The 20705-nt window shown below is 56.7% G+C and overlaps 101 pseudogenes; all 101 read right to left on the reverse strand.

The window, feature by feature from the left end:
- Positions 1-5: 5 nt before the first annotated feature.
- LOC136591670 (5S ribosomal RNA) lies at positions 6-124 on the reverse strand (annotated as a pseudogene).
- Positions 125-204: 80 nt separating this feature from the next.
- On the reverse strand, positions 205-323 carry LOC136591612 (5S ribosomal RNA; annotated as a pseudogene).
- An 80-nt stretch (positions 324-403) lies between these two features.
- LOC136591838 (5S ribosomal RNA) lies at positions 404-522 on the reverse strand (annotated as a pseudogene).
- Positions 523-602: 80 nt separating this feature from the next.
- Positions 603-721, reverse strand: LOC136591613 (5S ribosomal RNA; annotated as a pseudogene).
- An 80-nt stretch (positions 722-801) lies between these two features.
- LOC136591751 (5S ribosomal RNA) lies at positions 802-916 on the reverse strand (annotated as a pseudogene).
- An 80-nt stretch (positions 917-996) lies between these two features.
- On the reverse strand, positions 997-1115 carry LOC136591779 (5S ribosomal RNA; annotated as a pseudogene).
- Positions 1116-1195: 80 nt separating this feature from the next.
- LOC136591839 (5S ribosomal RNA) lies at positions 1196-1314 on the reverse strand (annotated as a pseudogene).
- An 80-nt stretch (positions 1315-1394) lies between these two features.
- LOC136591614 (5S ribosomal RNA) lies at positions 1395-1513 on the reverse strand (annotated as a pseudogene).
- An 80-nt stretch (positions 1514-1593) lies between these two features.
- Positions 1594-1712, reverse strand: LOC136591731 (5S ribosomal RNA; annotated as a pseudogene).
- Positions 1713-1792: 80 nt separating this feature from the next.
- LOC136591811 (5S ribosomal RNA) lies at positions 1793-1911 on the reverse strand (annotated as a pseudogene).
- Positions 1912-1991: 80 nt separating this feature from the next.
- On the reverse strand, positions 1992-2110 carry LOC136591671 (5S ribosomal RNA; annotated as a pseudogene).
- An 80-nt stretch (positions 2111-2190) lies between these two features.
- LOC136591841 (5S ribosomal RNA) lies at positions 2191-2309 on the reverse strand (annotated as a pseudogene).
- An 80-nt stretch (positions 2310-2389) lies between these two features.
- On the reverse strand, positions 2390-2504 carry LOC136591753 (5S ribosomal RNA; annotated as a pseudogene).
- Positions 2505-2584: 80 nt separating this feature from the next.
- Positions 2585-2703, reverse strand: LOC136591780 (5S ribosomal RNA; annotated as a pseudogene).
- Positions 2704-2783: 80 nt separating this feature from the next.
- Positions 2784-2902, reverse strand: LOC136591707 (5S ribosomal RNA; annotated as a pseudogene).
- An 80-nt stretch (positions 2903-2982) lies between these two features.
- Positions 2983-3101, reverse strand: LOC136591812 (5S ribosomal RNA; annotated as a pseudogene).
- Positions 3102-3380: 279 nt separating this feature from the next.
- On the reverse strand, positions 3381-3499 carry LOC136591781 (5S ribosomal RNA; annotated as a pseudogene).
- Positions 3500-3579: 80 nt separating this feature from the next.
- LOC136591842 (5S ribosomal RNA) lies at positions 3580-3698 on the reverse strand (annotated as a pseudogene).
- Positions 3699-3778: 80 nt separating this feature from the next.
- LOC136591813 (5S ribosomal RNA) lies at positions 3779-3897 on the reverse strand (annotated as a pseudogene).
- Positions 3898-3977: 80 nt separating this feature from the next.
- LOC136591672 (5S ribosomal RNA) lies at positions 3978-4096 on the reverse strand (annotated as a pseudogene).
- An 80-nt stretch (positions 4097-4176) lies between these two features.
- LOC136591615 (5S ribosomal RNA) lies at positions 4177-4295 on the reverse strand (annotated as a pseudogene).
- Positions 4296-4375: 80 nt separating this feature from the next.
- LOC136591843 (5S ribosomal RNA) lies at positions 4376-4494 on the reverse strand (annotated as a pseudogene).
- Positions 4495-4574: 80 nt separating this feature from the next.
- LOC136591616 (5S ribosomal RNA) lies at positions 4575-4693 on the reverse strand (annotated as a pseudogene).
- An 80-nt stretch (positions 4694-4773) lies between these two features.
- LOC136591754 (5S ribosomal RNA) lies at positions 4774-4888 on the reverse strand (annotated as a pseudogene).
- Positions 4889-4968: 80 nt separating this feature from the next.
- LOC136591783 (5S ribosomal RNA) lies at positions 4969-5087 on the reverse strand (annotated as a pseudogene).
- An 80-nt stretch (positions 5088-5167) lies between these two features.
- LOC136591708 (5S ribosomal RNA) lies at positions 5168-5286 on the reverse strand (annotated as a pseudogene).
- Positions 5287-5366: 80 nt separating this feature from the next.
- LOC136591814 (5S ribosomal RNA) lies at positions 5367-5485 on the reverse strand (annotated as a pseudogene).
- A 279-nt stretch (positions 5486-5764) lies between these two features.
- Positions 5765-5883, reverse strand: LOC136591784 (5S ribosomal RNA; annotated as a pseudogene).
- Positions 5884-5963: 80 nt separating this feature from the next.
- LOC136591844 (5S ribosomal RNA) lies at positions 5964-6082 on the reverse strand (annotated as a pseudogene).
- An 80-nt stretch (positions 6083-6162) lies between these two features.
- Positions 6163-6281, reverse strand: LOC136591537 (5S ribosomal RNA; annotated as a pseudogene).
- Positions 6282-6361: 80 nt separating this feature from the next.
- Positions 6362-6480, reverse strand: LOC136591732 (5S ribosomal RNA; annotated as a pseudogene).
- Positions 6481-6560: 80 nt separating this feature from the next.
- Positions 6561-6679, reverse strand: LOC136591815 (5S ribosomal RNA; annotated as a pseudogene).
- Positions 6680-6759: 80 nt separating this feature from the next.
- On the reverse strand, positions 6760-6878 carry LOC136591657 (5S ribosomal RNA; annotated as a pseudogene).
- An 80-nt stretch (positions 6879-6958) lies between these two features.
- On the reverse strand, positions 6959-7077 carry LOC136591845 (5S ribosomal RNA; annotated as a pseudogene).
- An 80-nt stretch (positions 7078-7157) lies between these two features.
- On the reverse strand, positions 7158-7272 carry LOC136591740 (5S ribosomal RNA; annotated as a pseudogene).
- Positions 7273-7352: 80 nt separating this feature from the next.
- LOC136591785 (5S ribosomal RNA) lies at positions 7353-7471 on the reverse strand (annotated as a pseudogene).
- Positions 7472-7551: 80 nt separating this feature from the next.
- LOC136591846 (5S ribosomal RNA) lies at positions 7552-7670 on the reverse strand (annotated as a pseudogene).
- Positions 7671-7750: 80 nt separating this feature from the next.
- LOC136591617 (5S ribosomal RNA) lies at positions 7751-7869 on the reverse strand (annotated as a pseudogene).
- An 80-nt stretch (positions 7870-7949) lies between these two features.
- On the reverse strand, positions 7950-8068 carry LOC136591733 (5S ribosomal RNA; annotated as a pseudogene).
- Positions 8069-8148: 80 nt separating this feature from the next.
- LOC136591549 (5S ribosomal RNA) lies at positions 8149-8267 on the reverse strand (annotated as a pseudogene).
- An 80-nt stretch (positions 8268-8347) lies between these two features.
- On the reverse strand, positions 8348-8466 carry LOC136591673 (5S ribosomal RNA; annotated as a pseudogene).
- An 80-nt stretch (positions 8467-8546) lies between these two features.
- LOC136591618 (5S ribosomal RNA) lies at positions 8547-8665 on the reverse strand (annotated as a pseudogene).
- An 80-nt stretch (positions 8666-8745) lies between these two features.
- Positions 8746-8864, reverse strand: LOC136591620 (5S ribosomal RNA; annotated as a pseudogene).
- An 80-nt stretch (positions 8865-8944) lies between these two features.
- On the reverse strand, positions 8945-9063 carry LOC136591621 (5S ribosomal RNA; annotated as a pseudogene).
- Positions 9064-9143: 80 nt separating this feature from the next.
- LOC136591734 (5S ribosomal RNA) lies at positions 9144-9262 on the reverse strand (annotated as a pseudogene).
- An 80-nt stretch (positions 9263-9342) lies between these two features.
- LOC136591561 (5S ribosomal RNA) lies at positions 9343-9461 on the reverse strand (annotated as a pseudogene).
- Positions 9462-9541: 80 nt separating this feature from the next.
- On the reverse strand, positions 9542-9660 carry LOC136591816 (5S ribosomal RNA; annotated as a pseudogene).
- A 279-nt stretch (positions 9661-9939) lies between these two features.
- Positions 9940-10058, reverse strand: LOC136591786 (5S ribosomal RNA; annotated as a pseudogene).
- Positions 10059-10138: 80 nt separating this feature from the next.
- Positions 10139-10257, reverse strand: LOC136591622 (5S ribosomal RNA; annotated as a pseudogene).
- Positions 10258-10337: 80 nt separating this feature from the next.
- LOC136591623 (5S ribosomal RNA) lies at positions 10338-10456 on the reverse strand (annotated as a pseudogene).
- An 80-nt stretch (positions 10457-10536) lies between these two features.
- Positions 10537-10655, reverse strand: LOC136591624 (5S ribosomal RNA; annotated as a pseudogene).
- An 80-nt stretch (positions 10656-10735) lies between these two features.
- Positions 10736-10854, reverse strand: LOC136591625 (5S ribosomal RNA; annotated as a pseudogene).
- Positions 10855-10934: 80 nt separating this feature from the next.
- On the reverse strand, positions 10935-11053 carry LOC136591626 (5S ribosomal RNA; annotated as a pseudogene).
- An 80-nt stretch (positions 11054-11133) lies between these two features.
- On the reverse strand, positions 11134-11252 carry LOC136591627 (5S ribosomal RNA; annotated as a pseudogene).
- An 80-nt stretch (positions 11253-11332) lies between these two features.
- LOC136591628 (5S ribosomal RNA) lies at positions 11333-11451 on the reverse strand (annotated as a pseudogene).
- An 80-nt stretch (positions 11452-11531) lies between these two features.
- On the reverse strand, positions 11532-11650 carry LOC136591739 (5S ribosomal RNA; annotated as a pseudogene).
- An 80-nt stretch (positions 11651-11730) lies between these two features.
- LOC136591869 (5S ribosomal RNA) lies at positions 11731-11849 on the reverse strand (annotated as a pseudogene).
- Positions 11850-11929: 80 nt separating this feature from the next.
- On the reverse strand, positions 11930-12048 carry LOC136591629 (5S ribosomal RNA; annotated as a pseudogene).
- Positions 12049-12128: 80 nt separating this feature from the next.
- LOC136591714 (5S ribosomal RNA) lies at positions 12129-12247 on the reverse strand (annotated as a pseudogene).
- Positions 12248-12327: 80 nt separating this feature from the next.
- On the reverse strand, positions 12328-12446 carry LOC136591631 (5S ribosomal RNA; annotated as a pseudogene).
- An 80-nt stretch (positions 12447-12526) lies between these two features.
- On the reverse strand, positions 12527-12645 carry LOC136591633 (5S ribosomal RNA; annotated as a pseudogene).
- An 80-nt stretch (positions 12646-12725) lies between these two features.
- On the reverse strand, positions 12726-12844 carry LOC136591868 (5S ribosomal RNA; annotated as a pseudogene).
- An 80-nt stretch (positions 12845-12924) lies between these two features.
- Positions 12925-13043, reverse strand: LOC136591847 (5S ribosomal RNA; annotated as a pseudogene).
- An 80-nt stretch (positions 13044-13123) lies between these two features.
- Positions 13124-13242, reverse strand: LOC136591736 (5S ribosomal RNA; annotated as a pseudogene).
- Positions 13243-13322: 80 nt separating this feature from the next.
- LOC136591634 (5S ribosomal RNA) lies at positions 13323-13441 on the reverse strand (annotated as a pseudogene).
- An 80-nt stretch (positions 13442-13521) lies between these two features.
- On the reverse strand, positions 13522-13640 carry LOC136591674 (5S ribosomal RNA; annotated as a pseudogene).
- Positions 13641-13720: 80 nt separating this feature from the next.
- LOC136591848 (5S ribosomal RNA) lies at positions 13721-13839 on the reverse strand (annotated as a pseudogene).
- An 80-nt stretch (positions 13840-13919) lies between these two features.
- Positions 13920-14038, reverse strand: LOC136591737 (5S ribosomal RNA; annotated as a pseudogene).
- An 80-nt stretch (positions 14039-14118) lies between these two features.
- LOC136591757 (5S ribosomal RNA) lies at positions 14119-14237 on the reverse strand (annotated as a pseudogene).
- Positions 14238-14317: 80 nt separating this feature from the next.
- Positions 14318-14436, reverse strand: LOC136591635 (5S ribosomal RNA; annotated as a pseudogene).
- An 80-nt stretch (positions 14437-14516) lies between these two features.
- On the reverse strand, positions 14517-14635 carry LOC136591682 (5S ribosomal RNA; annotated as a pseudogene).
- Positions 14636-14715: 80 nt separating this feature from the next.
- Positions 14716-14834, reverse strand: LOC136591787 (5S ribosomal RNA; annotated as a pseudogene).
- An 80-nt stretch (positions 14835-14914) lies between these two features.
- LOC136591636 (5S ribosomal RNA) lies at positions 14915-15033 on the reverse strand (annotated as a pseudogene).
- An 80-nt stretch (positions 15034-15113) lies between these two features.
- On the reverse strand, positions 15114-15232 carry LOC136591572 (5S ribosomal RNA; annotated as a pseudogene).
- An 80-nt stretch (positions 15233-15312) lies between these two features.
- LOC136591638 (5S ribosomal RNA) lies at positions 15313-15431 on the reverse strand (annotated as a pseudogene).
- Positions 15432-15511: 80 nt separating this feature from the next.
- On the reverse strand, positions 15512-15630 carry LOC136591639 (5S ribosomal RNA; annotated as a pseudogene).
- An 80-nt stretch (positions 15631-15710) lies between these two features.
- Positions 15711-15829, reverse strand: LOC136591640 (5S ribosomal RNA; annotated as a pseudogene).
- An 80-nt stretch (positions 15830-15909) lies between these two features.
- Positions 15910-16028, reverse strand: LOC136591519 (5S ribosomal RNA; annotated as a pseudogene).
- An 80-nt stretch (positions 16029-16108) lies between these two features.
- Positions 16109-16227, reverse strand: LOC136591641 (5S ribosomal RNA; annotated as a pseudogene).
- An 80-nt stretch (positions 16228-16307) lies between these two features.
- LOC136591642 (5S ribosomal RNA) lies at positions 16308-16426 on the reverse strand (annotated as a pseudogene).
- An 80-nt stretch (positions 16427-16506) lies between these two features.
- On the reverse strand, positions 16507-16625 carry LOC136591637 (5S ribosomal RNA; annotated as a pseudogene).
- Positions 16626-16705: 80 nt separating this feature from the next.
- Positions 16706-16824, reverse strand: LOC136591849 (5S ribosomal RNA; annotated as a pseudogene).
- Positions 16825-16904: 80 nt separating this feature from the next.
- Positions 16905-17023, reverse strand: LOC136591738 (5S ribosomal RNA; annotated as a pseudogene).
- Positions 17024-17103: 80 nt separating this feature from the next.
- On the reverse strand, positions 17104-17222 carry LOC136591644 (5S ribosomal RNA; annotated as a pseudogene).
- An 80-nt stretch (positions 17223-17302) lies between these two features.
- LOC136591659 (5S ribosomal RNA) lies at positions 17303-17421 on the reverse strand (annotated as a pseudogene).
- Positions 17422-17501: 80 nt separating this feature from the next.
- LOC136591850 (5S ribosomal RNA) lies at positions 17502-17620 on the reverse strand (annotated as a pseudogene).
- Positions 17621-17700: 80 nt separating this feature from the next.
- LOC136591871 (5S ribosomal RNA) lies at positions 17701-17819 on the reverse strand (annotated as a pseudogene).
- An 81-nt stretch (positions 17820-17900) lies between these two features.
- Positions 17901-18019, reverse strand: LOC136591645 (5S ribosomal RNA; annotated as a pseudogene).
- An 80-nt stretch (positions 18020-18099) lies between these two features.
- Positions 18100-18218, reverse strand: LOC136591646 (5S ribosomal RNA; annotated as a pseudogene).
- Positions 18219-18298: 80 nt separating this feature from the next.
- On the reverse strand, positions 18299-18417 carry LOC136591647 (5S ribosomal RNA; annotated as a pseudogene).
- An 80-nt stretch (positions 18418-18497) lies between these two features.
- Positions 18498-18616, reverse strand: LOC136591584 (5S ribosomal RNA; annotated as a pseudogene).
- An 80-nt stretch (positions 18617-18696) lies between these two features.
- LOC136591648 (5S ribosomal RNA) lies at positions 18697-18815 on the reverse strand (annotated as a pseudogene).
- An 80-nt stretch (positions 18816-18895) lies between these two features.
- On the reverse strand, positions 18896-19014 carry LOC136591788 (5S ribosomal RNA; annotated as a pseudogene).
- Positions 19015-19094: 80 nt separating this feature from the next.
- Positions 19095-19213, reverse strand: LOC136591649 (5S ribosomal RNA; annotated as a pseudogene).
- An 80-nt stretch (positions 19214-19293) lies between these two features.
- LOC136591881 (5S ribosomal RNA) lies at positions 19294-19413 on the reverse strand (annotated as a pseudogene).
- Positions 19414-19493: 80 nt separating this feature from the next.
- On the reverse strand, positions 19494-19612 carry LOC136591650 (5S ribosomal RNA; annotated as a pseudogene).
- Positions 19613-19692: 80 nt separating this feature from the next.
- Positions 19693-19811, reverse strand: LOC136591651 (5S ribosomal RNA; annotated as a pseudogene).
- An 80-nt stretch (positions 19812-19891) lies between these two features.
- LOC136591652 (5S ribosomal RNA) lies at positions 19892-20010 on the reverse strand (annotated as a pseudogene).
- An 80-nt stretch (positions 20011-20090) lies between these two features.
- LOC136591752 (5S ribosomal RNA) lies at positions 20091-20209 on the reverse strand (annotated as a pseudogene).
- An 80-nt stretch (positions 20210-20289) lies between these two features.
- On the reverse strand, positions 20290-20408 carry LOC136591653 (5S ribosomal RNA; annotated as a pseudogene).
- An 80-nt stretch (positions 20409-20488) lies between these two features.
- LOC136591655 (5S ribosomal RNA) lies at positions 20489-20607 on the reverse strand (annotated as a pseudogene).
- Between the last annotated feature and the right edge of the window lie 98 nt (positions 20608-20705).

The following is a 20705-nucleotide window of genomic DNA, read 5'->3' on the forward strand; positions in this document are numbered from 1 at the left end:
TTAAAAGTCAACAGGACCTGGGATTCCCAGCCGGTCACCCATACTGGTACTTGCCAGGCCTCAAGCTGGCTGGCGGCCGCGATCTGACGAGAGCAGGCACATTCAGCTTAGAATGCCCGTTGACAGCTCCTCCTCCTTTCCTATGGGCTTTCTGCAGTGCGAACGCACCTCCGAAAAGGAAAGAAACCTACTCACGGCCTTAAAAGTCAACGGGACCTGGGATTCCCAGCCGGTCACCCATACTGGTACTTGCCAGGCCTCAAGCTGGCTGGCGGCCGCGATCTGACGAGAGCAGGCACATTCAGCTTAGAATGCCCGTTGACAGCTCCTCCTCCTTTCCTATGGGCTTTCTGCAGTGCGAACGCACCTCCGAAAAGGAAAGAAACCTACTCACGGCCTTAAAAGTCAACGGGACCTGGGATTCCCAGCCGGTCACCCATACTGGTACTTGCCAGGCCTCAAGCTGGCTGGCGGCCGCGATCTGACGAGAGCAGGCACATTCAGCTTAGAATGCCTGTTGACAGCTCCTCCTCCTTTCCTATGGGCTTTCTGCAGTGCGAACGCACCTCCGAAACGGAAAGAAACCTACTCACGGCCTTAAAAGTCAACGGGACCTGGGATTCCCAGCCGGTCACCCATACTGGTACTTGCCAGGCCTCAAGCTGGCTGGCGGCCGCGATCTGACGAGAGCAGGCACATTCAGCTTAGAATGCCCGTTGACAGCTCCTCCTCCTTTCCTATGGGCTTTCTGCAGTGCGAACGCACCTCCGAAACGGAAAGAAACCTACTCACGGCCTTAAAAGTCAACGGGACCTGGGATTCCCAGCCGGTCACCCATACTGGTACTTGCCAGGCCTCAAGCTGGCGGCCGCGATCTGACGAGAGCAGGCACATTCAGCTTAGAATGCCCGTTGACAGCTCCTCCTCCTTTCCTATGGGCTTTCTGCAGTGCGAACGCACCTCCGAAACGGAAAGAAACCTACTCACGGCCTTAAAAGTCAATGGGACCTGGGATTCCCAGCCGGTCACCCATACTGGTACTTGCCAGGCCTCAAGCTGGCTGGCGGCCGCGATCTGACGAGAGCAGGCACATTCAGCTTAGAATGCCCGTTGACAGCTCCTCCTCCTTTCCTATGGGCTTTCTGCAGTGCGAACGCACCTCCGAAAAGGAAAGAAACCTACTCACGGCCTTAAAAGTCAACGGGACCTGGGATTCCCAGCCGGTCACCCATACTGGTACTTGCCAGGCCTCAAGCTGGCTGGCGGCCGCGATCTGACGAGAGCAGGCACATTCAGCTTAGAATGCCTGTTGACAGCTCCTCCTCCTTTCCTATGGGCTTTCTGCAGTGCGAACGCACCTCCGAAAAGGAAAGAAACCTACTCACGGCCTTAAAAGTCAACGGGACCTGGGATTCCCAGCCGGTCACCCATACTGGTACTTGCCAGGCCTCAAGCTGGCTGGCGGCCGCGATCTGACGAGAGCAGGCACATTCAGCTTAGAATGCCCGTTGACAGCTCCTCCTCCTTTCCTATGGGCTTTCTGCAGTGCGAACGCACCTCCGAAAAGGAAAGAAACCTACTCACGGCCTTAAAAGTCAACGGGACCTGGGATTCCCAGCCGGTCACCCATACTGGTACTTGCCAGGCCTCAAGCTGGCTGGCGGCCGCGATCTGACGAGAGCAGGCACATTCAGCTTAGAACGCCCGTTGACAGCTCCTCCTCCTTTCCTATGGGCTTTCTGCAGTGCGAACGCACCTCCGAAAAGGAAAGAAACCTACTCACGGCCTTAAAAGTCAACGGGACCTGGGATTCCCAGCCGGTCACCCATACTGGTACTTGCCAGGCCTCAAGCTGGCTGGCGGCCGCGATCCGAGGAGAGCAGGCACATTCAGCTTAGAATGCCCGTTGACAGCTCCTCCTCCTTTCCTATGGGCTTTCTGCAGTGCGAACGCACCTCCGAAAAGGAAAGAAACCTACTCACGGCCTTAAAAGTCAACAGGACCTGGGATTCCCAGCCGGTCACCCATACTGGTACTTGCCAGGCCTCAAGCTGGCTGGCGGCCGCGATCTGACGAGAGCAGGCACATTCAGCTTAGAATGCCCGTTGACAGCTCCTCCTCCTTTCCTATGGGCTTTCTGCAGTGCGAACGCACCTCCGAAAAGGAAAGAAACCTACTCACGGCCTTAAAAGTCAACGGGACCTGGGATTCCCAGCCGGTCACCCATACTGGTACTTGCCAGGCCTCAAGCTGGCTGGCGGCCGCGATCTGACGAGAGCAGGCACATTCAGCTTAGAATGCCTGTTGACAGCTCCTCCTCCTTTCCTATGGGCTTTCTGCAGTGCGAACGCACCTCCGAAACGGAAAGAAACCTACTCACGGCCTTAAAAGTCAACGGGACCTGGGATTCCCAGCCGGTCACCCATACTGGTACTTGCCAGGCCTCAAGCTGGCGGCCGCGATCTGACGAGAGCAGGCACATTCAGCTTAGAATGCCCGTTGACAGCTCCTCCTCCTTTCCTATGGGCTTTCTGCAGTGCGAACGCACCTCCGAAACGGAAAGAAACCTACTCACGGCCTTAAAAGTCAATGGGACCTGGGATTCCCAGCCGGTCACCCATACTGGTACTTGCCAGGCCTCAAGCTGGCTGGCGGCCGCGATCTGACGAGAGCAGGCACATTCAGCTTAGAATGCCCGTTGACAGCTCCTCCTCCTTTCCTATGGGCTTTCTGCAGTGCGAACGCACCTCCGAAACGGAAAGAAACCTACTCACGGCCTTAAAAGTCAACGGGACCTGGGATTCCCAGCCGGTCACCCATACTGGTACTTGCCAGGCCTCAAGCTGGCTGGCGGCCGCGATCTGACGAGAGCAGGCACATTCAGCTTAGAATTCCCGTTGACAGCTCCTCCTCCTTTCCTATGGGCTTTCTGCAGTGCGAACGCACCTCCGAAAAGGAAAGAAACCTACTCACGGCCTTAAAAGTCAACGGGACCTGGGATTCCCAGCCGGTCACCCATACTGGTACTTGCCAGGCCTCAAGCTGGCTGGCGGCCGCGATCCGAGGAGAGCAGGCACATTCAGCTTAGAATGCCCGTTGACAGCTCCTCCTCCTTTCCTATGGGCTTTCTGCAGTGCGAACGCACCTCCGAAAAGGAAAGAAACCTACTCACGGCCTTAAAAGTCAACGGGACCTGGGATTCCCAGCCGGTCTCGAATACTGGTACTTGCCAGGCCTCAAGCTGGCTGGCGGCCGCGATCTGACGAGAGCAGGCACATTCAGCTTAGAATGCCCGTTGACAGCTCCTCCTCCTTTCCTATGGGCTTTCTGCAGTGCGAACGCACCTCCGAAACGGAAAGAAACCTACTCACGGCCTTAAAAGTCAATGGGACCTGGGATTCCCAGCCGGTCACCCATACTGGTACTTGCCAGGCCTCAAGCTGGCTGGCGGCCGCGATCTGACGAGAGCAGGCACATTCAGCTTAGAATGCCCGTTGACAGCTCCTCCTCCTTTCCTATGGGCTTTCTGCAGTGCGAACGCACCTCCGAAACGGAAAGAAACCTACTCACGGCCTTAAAAGTCAACGGGACCTGGGATTCCCAGCCGGTCACCCATACTGGTACTTGCCAGGCCTCAAGCTGGCTGGCGGCCGCGATCTGACGAGAGCAGGCACATTCAGCTTAGAATGCCTGTTGACAGCTCCTCCTCCTTTCCTATGGGCTTTCTGCAGTGCGAACGCACCTCCGAAAAGGAAAGAAACCTACTCACGGCCTTAAAAGTCAACGGGACCTGGGATTCCCAGCCGGTCACCCATACTGGTACTTGCCAGGCCTCAAGCTGGCTGGCGGCCGCGATCCGAGGAGAGCAGGCACATTCAGCTTAGAATGCCCGTTGACAGCTCCTCCTCCTTTCCTATGGGCTTTCTGCAGTGCGAACGCACCTCCGAAAAGGAAAGAAACCTACTCACGGCCTTAAAAGTCAACAGGACCTGGGATTCCCAGCCGGTCACCCATACTGGTACTTGCCAGGCCTCAAGCTGGCTGGCGGCCGCGATCTGACGAGAGCAGGCACATTCAGCTTAGAATGCCCGTTGACAGCTCCTCCTCCTTTCCTATGGGCTTTCTGCAGTGCGAACGCACCTCCGAAAAGGAAAGAAACCTACTCACGGCCTTAAAAGTCAACGGGACCTGGGATTCCCAGCCGGTCACCCATACTGGTACTTGCCAGGCCTCAAGCTGGCTGGCGGCCGCGATCTGACGAGAGCAGGCACATTCAGCTTAGAATGCCCGTTGACAGCTCCTCCTCCTTTCCTATGGGCTTTCTGCAGTGCGAACGCACCTCCGAAAAGGAAAGAAACCTACTCACGGCCTTAAAAGTCAACGGGACCTGGGATTCCCAGCCGGTCACCCATACTGGTACTTGCCAGGCCTCAAGCTGGCTGGCGGCCGCGATCTGACGAGAGCAGGCACATTCAGCTTAGAATGCCTGTTGACAGCTCCTCCTCCTTTCCTATGGGCTTTCTGCAGTGCGAACGCACCTCCGAAACGGAAAGAAACCTACTCACGGCCTTAAAAGTCAACGGGACCTGGGATTCCCAGCCGGTCACCCATACTGGTACTTGCCAGGCCTCAAGCTGGCTGGCGGCCGCGATCTGACGAGAGCAGGCACATTCAGCTTAGAATGCCCGTTGACAGCTCCTCCTCCTTTCCTATGGGCTTTCTGCAGTGCGAACGCACCTCCGAAACGGAAAGAAACCTACTCACGGCCTTAAAAGTCAACGGGACCTGGGATTCCCAGCCGGTCACCCATACTGGTACTTGCCAGGCCTCAAGCTGGCGGCCGCGATCTGACGAGAGCAGGCACATTCAGCTTAGAATGCCCGTTGACAGCTCCTCCTCCTTTCCTATGGGCTTTCTGCAGTGCGAACGCACCTCCGAAACGGAAAGAAACCTACTCACGGCCTTAAAAGTCAATGGGACCTGGGATTCCCAGCCGGTCACCCATACTGGTACTTGCCAGGCCTCAAGCTGGCTGGCGGCCGCGATCTGACGAGAGCAGGCACATTCAGCTTAGAATGCCCGTTGACAGCTCCTCCTCCTTTCCTATGGGCTTTCTGCAGTGCGAACGCACCTCCGAAACGGAAAGAAACCTACTCACGGCCTTAAAAGTCAACGGGACCTGGGATTCCCAGCCGGTCACCCATACTGGTACTTGCCAGGCCTCAAGCTGGCTGGCGGCCGCGATCTGACGAGAGCAGGCACATTCAGCTTAGAATTCCCGTTGACAGCTCCTCCTCCTTTCCTATGGGCTTTCTGCAGTGCGAACGCACCTCCGAAAAGGAAAGAAACCTACTCACGGCCTTAAAAGTCAACGGGACCTGGGATTCCCAGCCGGTCACCCATACTGGTACTTGCCAGGCCTCAAGCTGGCTGGCGGCCGCGATCCGAGGAGAGCAGGCACATTCAGCTTAGAATGCCCGTTGACAGCTCCTCCTCCTTTCCTATGGGCTTTCTGCAGTGCGAACGCACCTCCGAAAAGGAAAGAAACCTACTCACGGCCTTAAAAGTCAACGGGACCTGGGATTCCCAGCCGGTCTCGAATACTGGTACTTGCCAGGCCTCAAGCTGGCTGGCGGCCGCGATCTGACGAGAGCAGGCACATTCAGCTTAGAATGCCCGTTGACAGCTCCTCCTCCTTTCCTATGGGCTTTCTGCAGTGCGAACGCACCTCCGAAACGGAAAGAAACCTACTCACGGCCTTAAAAGTCAATGGGACCTGGGATTCCCAGCCGGTCACCCATACTGGTACTTGCCAGGCCTCAAGCTGGCTGGCGGCCGCGATCTGACGAGAGCAGGCACATTCAGCTTAGAATGCCCGTTGACAGCTCCTCCTCCTTTCCTATGGGCTTTCTGCAGTGCGAACGCACCTCCGAAACGGAAAGAAACCTACTCACGGCCTTAAAAGTCAACGGGACCTGGGATTCCCAGCCGGTCACCCATACTGGTACTTGCCAGGCCTCAAGCTGGCTGGCGGCCGCGATCTGACGAGAGCAGGCACATTCAGCTTAGAATGCCTGTTGACAGCTCCTCCTCCTTTCCTATGGGCTTTCTGCAGTGCGAACGCACCTCCGAAAAGGAAAGAAACCTACTCACGGCCTTAAAAGTCAACGGGACCTGGGATTCCCAGCCGGTCACCCATACTGGTACTTGCCAGGCCTCAAGCTGGCTGGCGGCCGCGATCTGACGAGAGCAGGCACATTCAGCTTAGAATGCCCGTTGACAGCTCCTCCTCCTTTCCTATGGGCTTTCTGCAGTGCGAACGCACCTCCGAAAAGGAAAGAAACCTACTCACGGCCTTAAAAGTCAACGGGACCTGGGATTCCCAGCCGGTCACCCATACTGGTACTTGCCAGGCCTCAAGCTGGCTGGCGGCCGCGATCTGACGAGAGCAGGCACATTCAGCTTAGAACGCCCGTTGACAGCTCCTCCTCCTTTCCTATGGGCTTTCTGCAGTGCGAACGCACCTCCGAAAAGGAAAGAAACCTACTCACGGCCTTAAAAGTCAACGGGACCTGGGATTCCCAGCCGGTCACCCATACTGGTACTTGCCAGGCCTCAAGCTGGCTGGCGGCCGCGATCCGAGGAGAGCAGGCACATTCAGCTTAGAATGCCCGTTGACAGCTCCTCCTCCTTTCCTATGGGCTTTCTGCAGTGCGAACGCACCTCCGAAAAGGAAAGAAACCTACTCACGGCCTTAAAAGTCAACAGGACCTGGGATTCCCAGCCGGTCACCCATACTGGTACTTGCCAGGCCTCAAGCTGGCTGGCGGCCGCGATCTGACGAGAGCAGGCACATTCAGCTTAGAATGCCCGTTGACAGCTCCTCCTCCTTTCCTATGGGCTTTCTGCAGTGCGAACGCACCTCCGAAAAGGAAAGAAACCTACTCACGGCCTTAAAAGTCAACGGGACCTGGGATTCCCAGCCGGTCACCCATACTGGTACTTGCCAGGCCTCAAGCTGGCTGGCGGCCGCGATCTGACGAGAGCAGGCACATTCAGCTTAGAATGCCTGTTGACAGCTCCTCCTCCTTTCCTATGGGCTTTCTGCAGTGCGAACGCACCTCCGAAACGGAAAGAAACCTACTCACGGCCTTAAAAGTCAACGGGACCTGGGATTCCCAGCCGGTCACCCATACTGGTACTTGCCAGGCCTCAAGCTGGTGGCCGCGATCTGACGAGAGCAGGCACATTCAGCTTAGAATGCCCGTTGACAGCTCCTCCTCCTTTCCTATGGGCTTTCTGCAGTGCGAACGCACCTCCGAAACGGAAAGAAACCTACTCACGGCCTTAAAAGTCAATGGGACCTGGGATTCCCAGCCGGTCACCCATACTGGTACTTGCCAGGCCTCAAGCTGGCTGGCGGCCGCGATCTGACGAGAGCAGGCACATTCAGCTTAGAATGCCCGTTGACAGCTCCTCCTCCTTTCCTATGGGCTTTCTGCAGTGCGAACGCACCTCCGAAACGGAAAGAAACCTACTCACGGCCTTAAAAGTCAACGGGACCTGGGATTCCCAGCCGGTCACCCATACTGGTACTTGCCAGGCCTCAAGCTGGCTGGCGGCCGCGATCTGACGAGAGCAGGCACATTCAGCTTAGAATGCCTGTTGACAGCTCCTCCTCCTTTCCTATGGGCTTTCTGCAGTGCGAACGCACCTCCGAAAAGGAAAGAAACCTACTCACGGCCTTAAAAGTCAACGGGACCTGGGATTCCCAGCCGGTCACCCATACTGGTACTTGCCAGGCCTCAAGCTGGCTGGCGGCCGCGATCTGACGAGAGCAGGCACATTCAGCTTAGAATGCCCGTTGACAGCTCCTCCTCCTTTCCTATGGGCTTTCTGCAGTGCGAACGCACCTCCGAAAAGGAAAGAAACCTACTCACGGCCTTAAAAGTCAACGGGACCTGGGATTCCCAGCCGGTCACCCATACTGGTACTTGCCAGGCCTCAAGCTGGCTGGCGGCCGCGATCTGACGAGAGCAGGCACATTCAGCTTAGAACGCCCGTTGACAGCTCCTCCTCCTTTCCTATGGGCTTTCTGCAGTGCGAACGCACCTCCGAAAAGGAAAGAAACCTACTCACGGCCTTAAAAGTCAACGGGACCTGGGATTCCCAGCCGGTCACCCATACTGGTACTTGCCAGGCCTCAAGCTGGCTGGCGGCCGCGATCTGACGAGAGCAGGCACATTCAGCTTAGAATGCCCGTTGACAGCTCCTCCTCCTTTCCTATGGGCTTTCTGCAGTGCGAACGCACCTCCGAAAAGGAAAGAAACCTACTCACGGCCTTAAAAGTCAACAGGACCTGGGATTCCCAGCCGGTCACCCATACTGGTACTTGCCAGGCCTCAAGCTGGCTGGCGGCCGCGATCTGACGAGAGCAGGCACATTCAGCTTAGAATGCCCGTTGACAGCTCCTCCTCCTTTCCTATGGGCTTTCTGCAGTGCGAACGCACCTCCGAAAAGGAAAGAAACCTACTCACGGCCTTAAAAGTCAACGGGACCTGGGATTCCCAGCCGGTCACCCATACTGGTACTTGCCAGGCCTCAAGCTGGCTGGCGGCCGCGATCTGACGAGAGCAGGCACATTCAGCTTAGAATGCCCGTTGACAGCTCCTCCTCCTTTCCTATGGGCTTTCTGCAGTGCGAACGCACCTCCGAAAAGGAAAGAAACCTACTCACGGCCTTAAAAGTCAACGGGACCTGGGATTCCCAGCCGGTCACCCATACTGGTACTTGCCAGGCCTCAAGCTGGCTGGCGGCCGCGATCTGACGAGAGCAGGCACATTCAGCTTAGAATGCCCGTTGACAGCTCCTCCTCCTTTCCTATGGGCTTTCTGCAGTGCGAACGCACCTCCGAAAAGGAAAGAAACCTACTCACGGCCTTAAAAGTCAACGGGACCTGGGATTCCCAGCCGGTCACCCATACTGGTACTTGCCAGGCCTCAAGCTGGCTGGCGGCCGCGATCTGACGAGAGCAGGCACATTCAGCTTAGAATGCCCGTTGACAGCTCCTACTCCTTTCCTATGGGCTTTCTGCAGTGCGAACGCACCTCCGAAAAGGAAAGAAACCTACTCACGGCCTTAAAAGTCAACGGGACCTGGGATTCCCAGCCGGTCACCCATACTGGTACTTGCCAGGCCTCAAGCTGGCTGGCGGCCGCGATCTGACGAGAGCAGGCACATTCAGCTTAGAACGCCCGTTGACAGCTCCTCCTCCTTTCCTATGGGCTTTCTGCAGTGCGAACGCACCTCCGAAAAGGAAAGAAACCTACTCACGGCCTTAAAAGTCAACGGGACCTGGGATTCCCAGCCGGTCACCCATACTGGTACTTGCCAGGCCTCAAGCTGGCTGGCGGCCGCGATCTGACGAGAGCAGGCACATTCAGCTTAGAATGCCCGTTGACAGCTCCTCCTCCTTTCCTATGGGCTTTCTGCAGTGCGAACGCACCTCCGAAAAGGAAAGAAACCTACTCACGGCCTTAAAAGTCAACGGGACCTGGGATTCCCAGCCGGTCACCCATACTGGTACTTGCCAGGCCTCAAGCTGGCTGGCGGCCGCGATCCGAGGAGAGCAGGCACATTCAGCTTAGAATGCCCGTTGACAGCTCCTCCTCCTTTCCTATGGGCTTTCTGCAGTGCGAACGCACCTCCGAAAAGGAAAGAAACCTACTCACGGCCTTAAAAGTCAACGGGACCTGGGATTCCCAGCCGGTCTCGAATACTGGTACTTGCCAGGCCTCAAGCTGGCTGGCGGCCGCGATCTGACGAGAGCAGGCACATTCAGCTTAGAATGCCCGTTGACAGCTCCTCCTCCTTTCCTATGGGCTTTCTGCAGTGCGAACGCACCTCCGAAACGGAAAGAAACCTACTCACGGCCTTAAAAGTCAATGGGACCTGGGATTCCCAGCCGGTCACCCATACTGGTACTTGCCAGGCCTCAAGCTGGCTGGCGGCCGCGATCTGACGAGAGCAGGCACATTCAGCTTAGAATGCCCGTTGACAGCTCCTCCTCCTTTCCTATGGGCTTTCTGCAGTGCGAACGCACCTCCGAAACGGAAAGAAACCTACTCACGGCCTTAAAAGTCAACGGGACCTGGGATTCCCAGCCGGTCACCCATACTGGTACTTGCCAGGCCTCAAGCTGGCTGGCGGCCGCGATCTGACGAGAGCAGGCACATTCAGCTTAGAATGCCCGTTGACAGCTCCTCCTCCTTTCCTATGGGCTTTCTGCAGTGCGAACGCACCTCCGAAAAGGAAAGAAACCTACTCACGGCCTTAAAAGTCAACGGGACCTGGGATTCCCAGCCGGTCACCCATACTGGTACTTGCCAGGCCTCAAGCTGGCTGGCGGCCGCGATCTGACGAGAGCAGGCACATTCAGCTTAGAATGCCCGTTGACAGCTCCTCCTCCTTTCCTATGGGCTTTCTGCAGTGCGAACGCACCTCCGAAAAGGAAAGAAACCTACTCACGGCCTTAAAAGTCAACGGGACCTGGGATTCCCAGCCGGTCACCCATACTGGTACTTGCCAGGCCTCAAGCTGGCTGGCGGCCGCGATCTGACGAGAGCAGGCACATTCAGCTTAGAATGCCCGTTGACAGCTCCTCCTCCTTTCCTATGGGCTTTCTGCAGTGCGAACGCACCTCCGAAACGGAAAGAAACCTACTCACGGCCTTAAAAGTCAACGGGACCTGGGATTCCCAGCCGGTCACCCATACTGGTACTTGCCAGGCCTCAAGCTGGCTGGCGGCCGCGATCTGACGAGAGCAGGCACATTCAGCTTAGAATGCCCGTTGACAGCTCCTCCTCCTTTCCTATGGGCTTTCTGCAGTGCGAACGCACCTCCGAAAAGGAAAGAAACCTACTCACGGCCTTAAAAGTCAACGGGACCTGGGATTCCCAGCCGGTCACCCATACTGGTACTTGCCAGGCCTCAAGCTGGCTGGCGGCCGCGATCTGACGAGAGCAGGCACATTCAGCTTAGAATGCCCGTTGACAGCTCCTCCTCCTTTCCTATGGGCTTTCTGCAGTGCGAACGCACCTCCGAAAAGGAAAGAAACCTACTCACGGCCTTAAAAGTCAACGGGACCTGGGATTCCCAGCCGGTCACCCATACTGGTACTTGCCAGGCCTCAAGCTGGCTGGCGGCCGCGATCTGACGAGAGCAGGCACATTCAGCTTAGAATGCCCGTTGACAGCTCCTCCTCCTTTCCTATGGGCTTTCTGCAGTGCGAACGCACCTCCGAAAAGGAAAGAAACCTACTCACGGCCTTAAAAGTCAACGGGACCTGGGATTCCCAGCCGGTCACCCATACTGGTACTTGCCAGGCCTCAAGCTGGCTGGCGGCCGCGATCTGACGAGAGCAGGCACATTCAGCTTAGAATGCCCGTTGACAGCTCCTACTCCTTTCCTATGGGCTTTCTGCAGTGCGAACGCACCTCCGAAAAGGAAAGAAACCTACTCACGGCCTTAAAAGTCAACGGGACCTGGGATTCCCAGCCGGTCACCCATACTGGTACTTGCCAGGCCTCAAGCAGGCTGGCGGCCGCGATCTGACGAGAGCAGGCACATTCAGCTTAGAATGCCCGTTGACAGCTCCTCCTCCTTTCCTATGGGCTTTCTGCAGTGCGAACGCACCTCCGAAAAGGAAAGAAACCTACTCACGGCCTTAAAAGTCAACGGGACCTGGGATTCCCAGCCGGTCACCCATACTGGTACTTACCAGGCCTCAAGCTGGCTGGCGGCCGCGATCTGACGAGAGCAGGCACATTCAGCTTAGAATGCCCGTTGACAGCTCCTCCTCCTTTCCTATGGGCTTTCTGCAGTGCGAACGCACCTCCGAAAAGGAAAGAAACCTACTCACGGCCTTAAAAGTCAACGGGACCTGGGATTCCCAGCCGGTCACCCATACTGGTACTTGCCAGGCCTCAAGCTGGCTGGCGGCCGCGATCTGACGAGAGCAGGCACATTCAGCTTAGAATGCCCGTTGACAGCTCCTCCTCCTTTCCTATGGGCTTTCTGCAGTGCGAACGCACCTCCGAAAAGGAAAGAAACCTACTCACGGCCTTAAAAGTCAACGGGACCTGGGATTCCCAGCCGGTCACCCATACTGGTACTTGCCAGGCCTCAAGCTGGCTGGCGGCCGCGATCTGACGAGAGCAGGCACATTCAGCTTAGAATGCCCGTTGAAAGCTCCTCCTCCTTTCCTATGGGCTTTCTGCAGTGCGAACGCACCTCCGAAAAGGAAAGAAACCTACTCACGGCCTTAAAAGTCAACGGGACCTGGGATTCCCAGCCGGTCACCCATACTGGTACTTGCCAGGCCTCAAGCTGGCTGGCGGCCGCGATCTGACGAGAGCAGGCACATTCAGCTTAGAATGCCCGTTGACAGCTCCTCCTCCTTTCCTATGGGCTTTCTGCAGTGCGAACGCACCTCCGAAAAGGAAAGAAACCTACTCACGGCCTTAAAAGTCAACGGGACCTGGGATTCCCAGCCGGTCACCCATACTGGTACTTGCCAGGCCTCAAGCTGGCTGGCGGCCGCGATCTGACGAGAGCAGGCACATTCAGCTTAGAATGCCCGTTGACAGCTCCTCCTCCTTTCCTATGGGCTTTCTGCAGTGCGAACGCACCTCCGAAAAGGAAAGAAACCTACTCACGGCCTTAAAAGTCAACGGGACCTGGGATTCCCAGACGGTCACCCATACTGGTACTTGCCAGGCCTCAAGCTGGCTGGCGGCCGCGATCTGACGAGAGGAGGCACATTCAGCTTAGAATGCCCGTTGACAGCTCCTCCTCCTTTCCTATGGGCTTTCTGCAGTGCGAACGCACCTCCGAAAAGGAAAAAAACCTACTCACGGCCTTAAAAGTCAACGGGACCTGGGATTCCCAGCCGGTCACCCATACTGGTACTTGCCAGGCCTCAAGCTGGCTGGCGGCCGCGATCTGACGAGAGCAGGCACATTCAGCTTAGAATGCCTGTTGACAGCTCCTCCTCCTTTCCTATGGGCTTTCTGCAGTGCGAACGCACCTCCGAAAAGGAAAGAAACCTACTCACGGCCTTAAAAGTCAACGGGACCTGGGATTCCCAGCCGGTCACCCATACTGGTACTTGCCAGGCCTCAAGCTGGCTGGCGGCCGCGATCTGACGAGAGCAGGCACATTCAGCTTAGAACGCCCGTTGACAGCTCCTCCTCCTTTCCTATGGGCATTCTGCAGTGCGAACGCACCTCCGAAAGGGTAAGAAACCTACTCACGGCCTTAAAAGTCAACGGGACCTGGGATTCCCAGCCGGTCACCCATACTGGTACTTGCCAGGCCTCAAGCTGGCTGGCGGCCGCGATCTGACGAGAGCAGGCACATTCAGCTTAGAATGCCCGTTGACAGCTCCTCCTCCTTTCCTATGGGCTTTCTGCAGTGCGAACGCACCTCCGAAAAGGAAAGAAACCTACTCACGGCCTTAAAAGTCAACAGGACCTGGGATTCCCAGCCGGTCACCCATACTGGTACTTGCCAGGCCTCAAGCTGGCTGGCGGCCGCGATCTGACGAGAGCAGGCACATTCAGCTTAGAATGCCCGTTGACAGCTCCTCCTCCTTTCCTATGGGCTTTCTGCAGTGCGAACGCACCTCCGAAAAGGAAAGAAACCTACTCACGGCCTTAAAAGTCAACGGGACCTGGGATTCCCAGCCGGTCACCCATACTGGTACTTGCCAGGCCTCAAGCTGGCTGGCGGCCGCGATCTGACGAGAGCAGGCACATTCAGCTTAGAATGCCTGTTGACAGCTCCTCCTCCTTTCCTATGGGCTTTCTGCAGTGCGAACGCACCTCCGAAAAGGAAAGAAACCTACTCACGGCCTTAAAAGTCAACGGGACCTGGGATTCCCAGCCGGTCACCCATACTGGTACTTGCCAGGCCTCAAGCTGGCTGGCGGCCGCGATCTGACGAGAGCAGGCACATTCAGCTTAGAACGCCCGTTGACAGCTCCTCCTCCTTTCCTATGGGCATTCTGCAGTGCGAACGCACCTCCGAAAGGGTAAGAAACCTACTCACGGCCTTAAAAGTCAACGGGACCTGGGATTCCCAGCCGGTCACCCATACTGGTACTTGCCAGGCCTCAAGCTGGCTGGCGGCCGCAATCTGACGAGAGCAGGCACATTCAGCTTAGAATGCCCGTTGACAGCTCCTCCTCCTTTCCTATGGGCTTTCTGCAGTGCGAACGCACCTCCGAAAAGGAAAGAAACCTACTCACGGCCTTAAAAGTCAACGGGACCTGGGATTCCCAGCCGGTCACCCATACTGGTACTTGCCAGGCCTCAAGCTGGCTGGCGGCCGCGATCTGACGAGAGCAGGCACATTCAGCTTAGAATGCCCGTTGACAGCTCCTCCTCCTTTCCTATGGGCTTTCTGCAGTGCGAACGCACCTCCGAAAAGGAAAGAAACCTACTCACGGCCTTAAAAGTCAACGGAACCTGGGATTCCCAGCCGGTCACCCATACTGGTACTTGCCAGGCCTCAAGCTGGCTGGCGGCCGCGATCTGACGAGAGCAGGCACATTCAGCTTAGAATGCCCGTTGACAGCTCCTCCTCCTTTCCTATGGGCTTTCTGCAGTGCGAACGCACCTCCGAAAAGGAAAGAAACCTACTCACGGCCTTAAAAGTCAACGGGACCTGGGATTCCCAGCCGGTCACCCATACTGGTACTTGCCAGGCCTCAAGCTGGCTGGCGGCCGTGATCTGACGAGAGCAGGCACATTCAGCTTAGAATGCCCGTTGACAGCTCCTCCTCCTTTCCTATGGGCTTTCTGCAGTGCGAACGCACCTCCGAAAAGGAAAGAAACCTACTCACGGCCTTAAAAGTCAACGGGACCTGGGATTCCCAGCCGGTCACCCATACTGGTACTTGCCAGGCCTCAAGCTGGCTGGCGGCCGCGATCTGACGAGAGCAGGCACATTCAGCTTAGAATGCCCGTTGACAGCTCCTCCTCCTTTCCTATGGGCTTTCTGCAGTGCGAACGCACCTCCGAAAAGGAAAGAAACCTACTCACGGCCTTAAAAGTCAACGGGACCTGGGATTCCCAGCCGGTCACCCATACTGGTACTTGCCAGGCCTCAAGCTGGCTGGCGGCCGCGATCTGACGAGAGCAGGCACATTCAGCTTAGAATGCCCGTTGACAGCTCCTCCTCCTTTCCTATGGGCTTTCTGCAGTGCGAACGCACCTCCGAAAAGGAAAGAAACCTACTCACGGCCTTAAAAGTCAACGGGACCTGGGATTCCCAGCCGGTCACCCATACTGGTACTTGCCAGGCCTCAAGCTGGCTGGCGGCCGCGATCTGACGAGAGCAGGCACATTCAGCTTAGAATGCCCGTTGACAGCTCCTCCTCCTTTCCTATGGGCTTTCTGCAGTGCGAACGCACCTCCGAAAAGGAAAGAAACCTACTCACGGCCTTAAAAGTCAACGGGACCTGGGATTCCCAGCCGGTCACCCATACTGGTACTTGCCAGGCCTCAAGCTGGCTGGCGGCCGCGATCTGACGAGAGCAGGCACATTCAGCTTAGAATGCCCGTTGACAGCTCCTCCTCCTTTCCTATGGGCTTTCTGCAGTGCGAACGCACCTCCGAAAAGGAAAGAAACCTACTCACGGCCTTAAAAGTCAACGGGACCTGGGATTCCCAGCCGGTCACCCATACTGGTACTTGCCAGGCCTCAAGCTGGCTGGCGGCCGCGATCTGACGAGAGCAGGCACATTCAGCTTAGAATGCCCGTTGACAGCTCCTCCTCCTTTCCTATGGGCTTTCTGCAGTGCGAACGCACCTCCGAAAAGGAAAGAAACCTACTCACGGCCTTAAAAGTCAACGGGACCTGGGATTCCCAGACGGTCACCCATACTGGTACTTGCCAGGCCTCAAGCTGGCTGGCGGCCGCGATCTGACGAGAGCAGGCACATTCAGCTTAGAATGCCCGTTGACAGCTCCTCCTCCTTTCCTATGGGCTTTCTGCAGTGCGAACGCACCTCCGAAAAGGAAAGAAACCTACTCACGGCCTTAAAAGTCAACGGGACCTGGGATTCCCAGCCGGTCACCCATACTGGTACTTGCCAGGCCTCAAGCTGGCTGGCGGCCGCGATCTGACGAGAGCAGGCACATTCAGCTTAGAATGCCCGTTGACAGCTCCTCCTCCTTTCCTATGGGCTTTCTGCAGTGCGAACGCACCTCCGAAAAGGAAAGAAACCTACTCACGGCCTTAAAAGTCAACGGGACCTGGGATTCCCAGCCGGTCACCCATACTGGTACTTGCCAGGCCTCAAGCTGGCTGGCGGCCGCGATCTGACGAGAGCAGGCACATTCAGCTTAGAATGCCCGTTGACAGCTCCTCCTCCTTTCCTATGGGCTTTCTGCAGTGCGAACGCACCTCCGAAAAGGAAAGAAACCTACTCACGGCCTTAAAAGTCAACGGGACCTGGGATTCCCAGACGGTCACCCATACTGGTACTTGCCAGGCCTCAAGCTGGCTGGCGGCCGCGATCTGACGAGAGCAGGCACATTCAGCTTAGAATGCCCGTTGACAGCTCCTCCTCCTTTCCTATGGGCTTTCTGCAGTGCGAACGCACCTCCGAAAAGGAAAGAAACCTACTCACGGCCTTAAAAGTCAACGGGACCTGGGATTCCCAGCCGGTCACCCATACTGGTACTTGCCAGGCCTCAAGCTGGCTGGCGGCCGCGATCTGACGAGAGCAGGCACATTCAGCTTAGAATGCCTGTTGACAGCTCCTCCTCCTTTCCTATGGGCTTTCTGCAGTGCGAACGCACCTCCGAAAAGGAAAGAAACCTACTCACGGCCTTAAAAGTCAACGGGACCTGGGATTCCCAGCCGGTCACCCATACTGGTACTTGCCAGGCCTCAAGCTGGCTGGCGGCCGCGATCTGACGAGAGCAGGCACATTCAGCTTAGAACGCCCGTTGACAGCTCCTCCTCCTTTCCTATGGGCATTCTGCAGTGCGAACGCACCTCCGAAAGGGTAAGAAACCTACTCACGGCCTTAAAAGTCAACGGGACCTGGGATTCCCAGCCGGTCACCCATACTGGTACTTGCCAGGCCTCAAGCTGGCTGGCGGCCGCGATCTGACGAGAGCAGGCACATTCAGCTTAGAATGCCCGTTGACAGCTCCTCCTCCTTTCCTATGGGCTTTCTGCAGTGCGAACGCACCTCCGAAAAGGAAAGAAACCTACTCACGGCCTTAAAAGTCAACAGGACCTGGGATTCCCAGCCGGTCACCCATACTGGTACTTGCCAGGCCTCAAGCTGGCTGGCGGCCGCGATCTGACGAGAGCAGGCACATTCAGCTTAGAATGCCCGTTGACAGCTCCTCCTCCTTTCCTATGGGCTTTCTGCAGTGCGAACGCACCTCCGAAAAGGAAAGAAACCTACTCACGGCCTTAAAAGTCAACGGGACCTGGGATTCCCAGCCGGTCACCCATACTGGTACTTGCCAGGCCTCAAGCTGGCTGGCGGCCGCGATCTGACGAGAGCAGGCACATTCAGCTTAGAATGCCTGTTGACAGCTCCTCCTCCTTTCCTATGGGCTTTCTGCAGTGCGAACGCACCTCCGAAAAGGAAAGAAACCTACTCACGGCCTTAAAAGTCAACGGGACCTGGGATTCCCAGCCAGTCACCCATACTGGTACTTGCCAGGCCTCAAGCTGGCTGGCGGCCGCGATCTGACGAGAGCAGGCACATTCAGCTTAGAACGCCCGTTGACAGCTCCTCCTCCTTTCCTATGGGCATTCTGCAGTGCGAACGCACCTCCGAAAAGGGTAAGAAACCTACTCACGGCCTTAAAAGTCAACGGGACCTGGGATTCCCAGCCGGTCACCCATACTGGTACTTGCCAGGCCTCAAGCTGGCTGGCGGCCGCGATCTGACGAGAGCAGGCACATTCAGCTTAGAATGCCCGTTGACAGCTCCTCCTCCTTTCCTATGGGCTTTCTGCAGTGCGAACGCACCTCCGAAAAGGAAAGAAACCTACTCACGGCCTTAAAAGTCAACGGGACCTGGGATTCCCAGCCGGTCACCCATACTGGTACTTGCCAGGCCTCAAGCTGGCTGGCGGCCGCGATCTGACGAGAGCAGGCACATTCAGCTTAGAATGCCCGTTGACAGCTCCTCCTCCTTTCCTATGGGCTTTCTGCAGTGCGAACGCACCTCCGAAAAGGAAAGAAACCTACTCACGGCCTTAAAAGTCAACGGGACCTGGGATTCCCAGCCGGTCACCCATACTGGTACTTGCCAGGCCTCAAGCTGGCTGGCGGCCGCGATCTGACGAGAGCAGGCACATTCAGCTTAGAATGCCCGTTGACAGCTCCTCCTCCTTTCCTATGGGCTTTCTGCAGTGCGAACGCACCTCCGAAAAGGAAAGAAACCTACTCACGGCCTTAAAAGTCAACGGGACCTGGGATTCCCAGCCGGTCACCCATACTGGTACTTGCCAGGCCTCAAGCTGGCTGGCGGCCGCGATCTGACGAGAGCAGGCACATTCAGCTTAGAATGCCCGTTGACAGCTCCTCCTCCTTTCCTATGGGCTTTCTGCAGTGCGAACGCACCTCCGAAAAGGAAAGAAACCTACTCACGGCCTTAAAAGTCAACGGGACCTGGGATTCCCAGCCGGTCACCCATACTGGTACTTGCCAGGCCTCAAGCTGGCTGGCGGCCGCGATCTGACGAGAGCAGGCACATTCAGCTTAGAATGCCCGTTGACAGCTCCTCCTCCTTTCCTATGGGCTTTCTGCAGTGCGAACGCACCTCCGAAAAGGAAAGAAACCTACTCACGGCCTTAAAAGTCAACGGGACCTGGGATTCCCAGCCGGTCACCCATACTGGTACTTGCCAGGCCTCAAGCTGGCTGGCGGCCGTGATCTGACGAGAGCAGGCACATTCAGCTTAGAATGCCCGTTGACAGCTCCTCCTCCTTTCCTATGGGCTTTCTGCAGTGCGAACGCACCTCCGAAAAGGAAAGAAACCTACTCACGGCCTTAAAAGTCAACGGGACCTGGGATTCCCAGCCGGTCACCCATACTGGTACTTGCCAGGCCTCAAGCTGGCTGGCGGCCGCGATCTGACGAGAGCAGGCACATTCAGCTTAGAATGCCCGTTGACAGCTCCTCCTCCTTTCCTATGGGCTTTCTGCAGTGCGAACGCACCTCCGAAAAGGAAAGAAACCTACTCACGGCCTTAAAAGTCAACGGGACCTGGGATTCCCAGCCGGTCACCCCATACTGGTACTTGCCAGGCCTCAAGCTGGCTGGCGGCCGCGATCTGACGAGAGCAGGCACATTCAGCTTAGAATGCCCGTTGACAGCTCCTCCTCCTTTCCTATGGGCTTTCTGCAGTGCGAACGCACCTCCGAAAAGGAAAGAAACCTACTCACGGCCTTAAAAGTCAACGGGACCTGGGATTCCCAGCCGGTCACCCATACTGGTACTTGCCAGGCCTCAAGCTGGCTGGCGGCCGCGATCTGACGAGAGCAGGCACATTCAGCTTAGAATGCCCGTTGACAGCTCCTCCTCCTTTCCTATGGGCTTTCTGCAGTGCGAACGCACCTCCGAAAAGGAAAGAAACCTACTCACGGCCTTAAAAGTCAACGGGACCTGGGATTCCCAGCCGGTCACCCATACTGGTACTTGCCAGGCCTCAAGCTGGCTGGCGGCCGCGATCTGACGAGAGCAGGCACATTCAGCTTAGAATGCCCGTTGACAGCTCCTCCTCCTTTCCTATGGGCTTTCTGCAGTGCGAACGCACCTCCGAAAAGGAAAGAAACCTACTCACGGCCTTAAAAGTCAACGGGACCTGGGATTCCCAGCCGGTCACCCATACTGGTACTTGCCAGGCCTCAAGCTGGCTGGCGGCCGCGATCTGACGAGAGCAGGCACATTCAGCTTAGAATGCCCGTTGACAGCTCCTCCTCCTTTCCTATGGGCTTTCTGCAGTGCGAACGCACCTCCGAAAAGGAAAGAAACCTACTCACGGCCTTAAAAGTCAACGGGACCTGGGATTCCCAGACGGTCACCCATACTGGTACTTGCCAGGCCTCAAGCTGGCTGGCGGCCGCGATCTGACGAGAGCAGGCACATTCAGCTTAGAATGCCCGTTGACAGCTCCTCCTCCTTTCCTATGGGCTTTCTGCAGTGCGAACGCACCTCCGAAAAGGAAAGAAACCTACTCACGGCCTTAAAAGTCAACGGGACCTGGGATTCCCAGCCGGTCACCCATACTGGTACTTGCCAGGCCTCAAGCTGGCTGGCGGCCGCGATCTGACGAGAGCAGGCACATTCAGCTTAGAATGCCCGTTGACAGCTCCTCCTCCTTTCCTATGGGCTTTCTGCAGTGCGAACGCACCTCCGAAAAGGAAAGAAACCTACTCACGGCCTTAAAAGTCAACGGGACCTGGGATTCCCAGCCGGTCACCCATACTGGTACTTGCCAGGCCTCAAGCTGGCTGGCGGCCGCGATCTGACGAGAGCAGGCACATTCAGCTTAGAATGCCCGTTGACAGCTCCTCCTCCTTTCCTATGGGCTTTCTGCAGTGCGAACGCACCTCCGAAAAGGAAAGAAACCTACTCACGGCCTTAAAAGTCAACGGGACCTGGGA

The sequence above is a fragment of the Eleutherodactylus coqui genome, unplaced genomic scaffold, assembly GCF_035609145.1.
Source record: "Eleutherodactylus coqui strain aEleCoq1 unplaced genomic scaffold, aEleCoq1.hap1 HAP1_SCAFFOLD_447, whole genome shotgun sequence".
Taxonomy (NCBI): domain Eukaryota; kingdom Metazoa; phylum Chordata; class Amphibia; order Anura; family Eleutherodactylidae; genus Eleutherodactylus; species Eleutherodactylus coqui.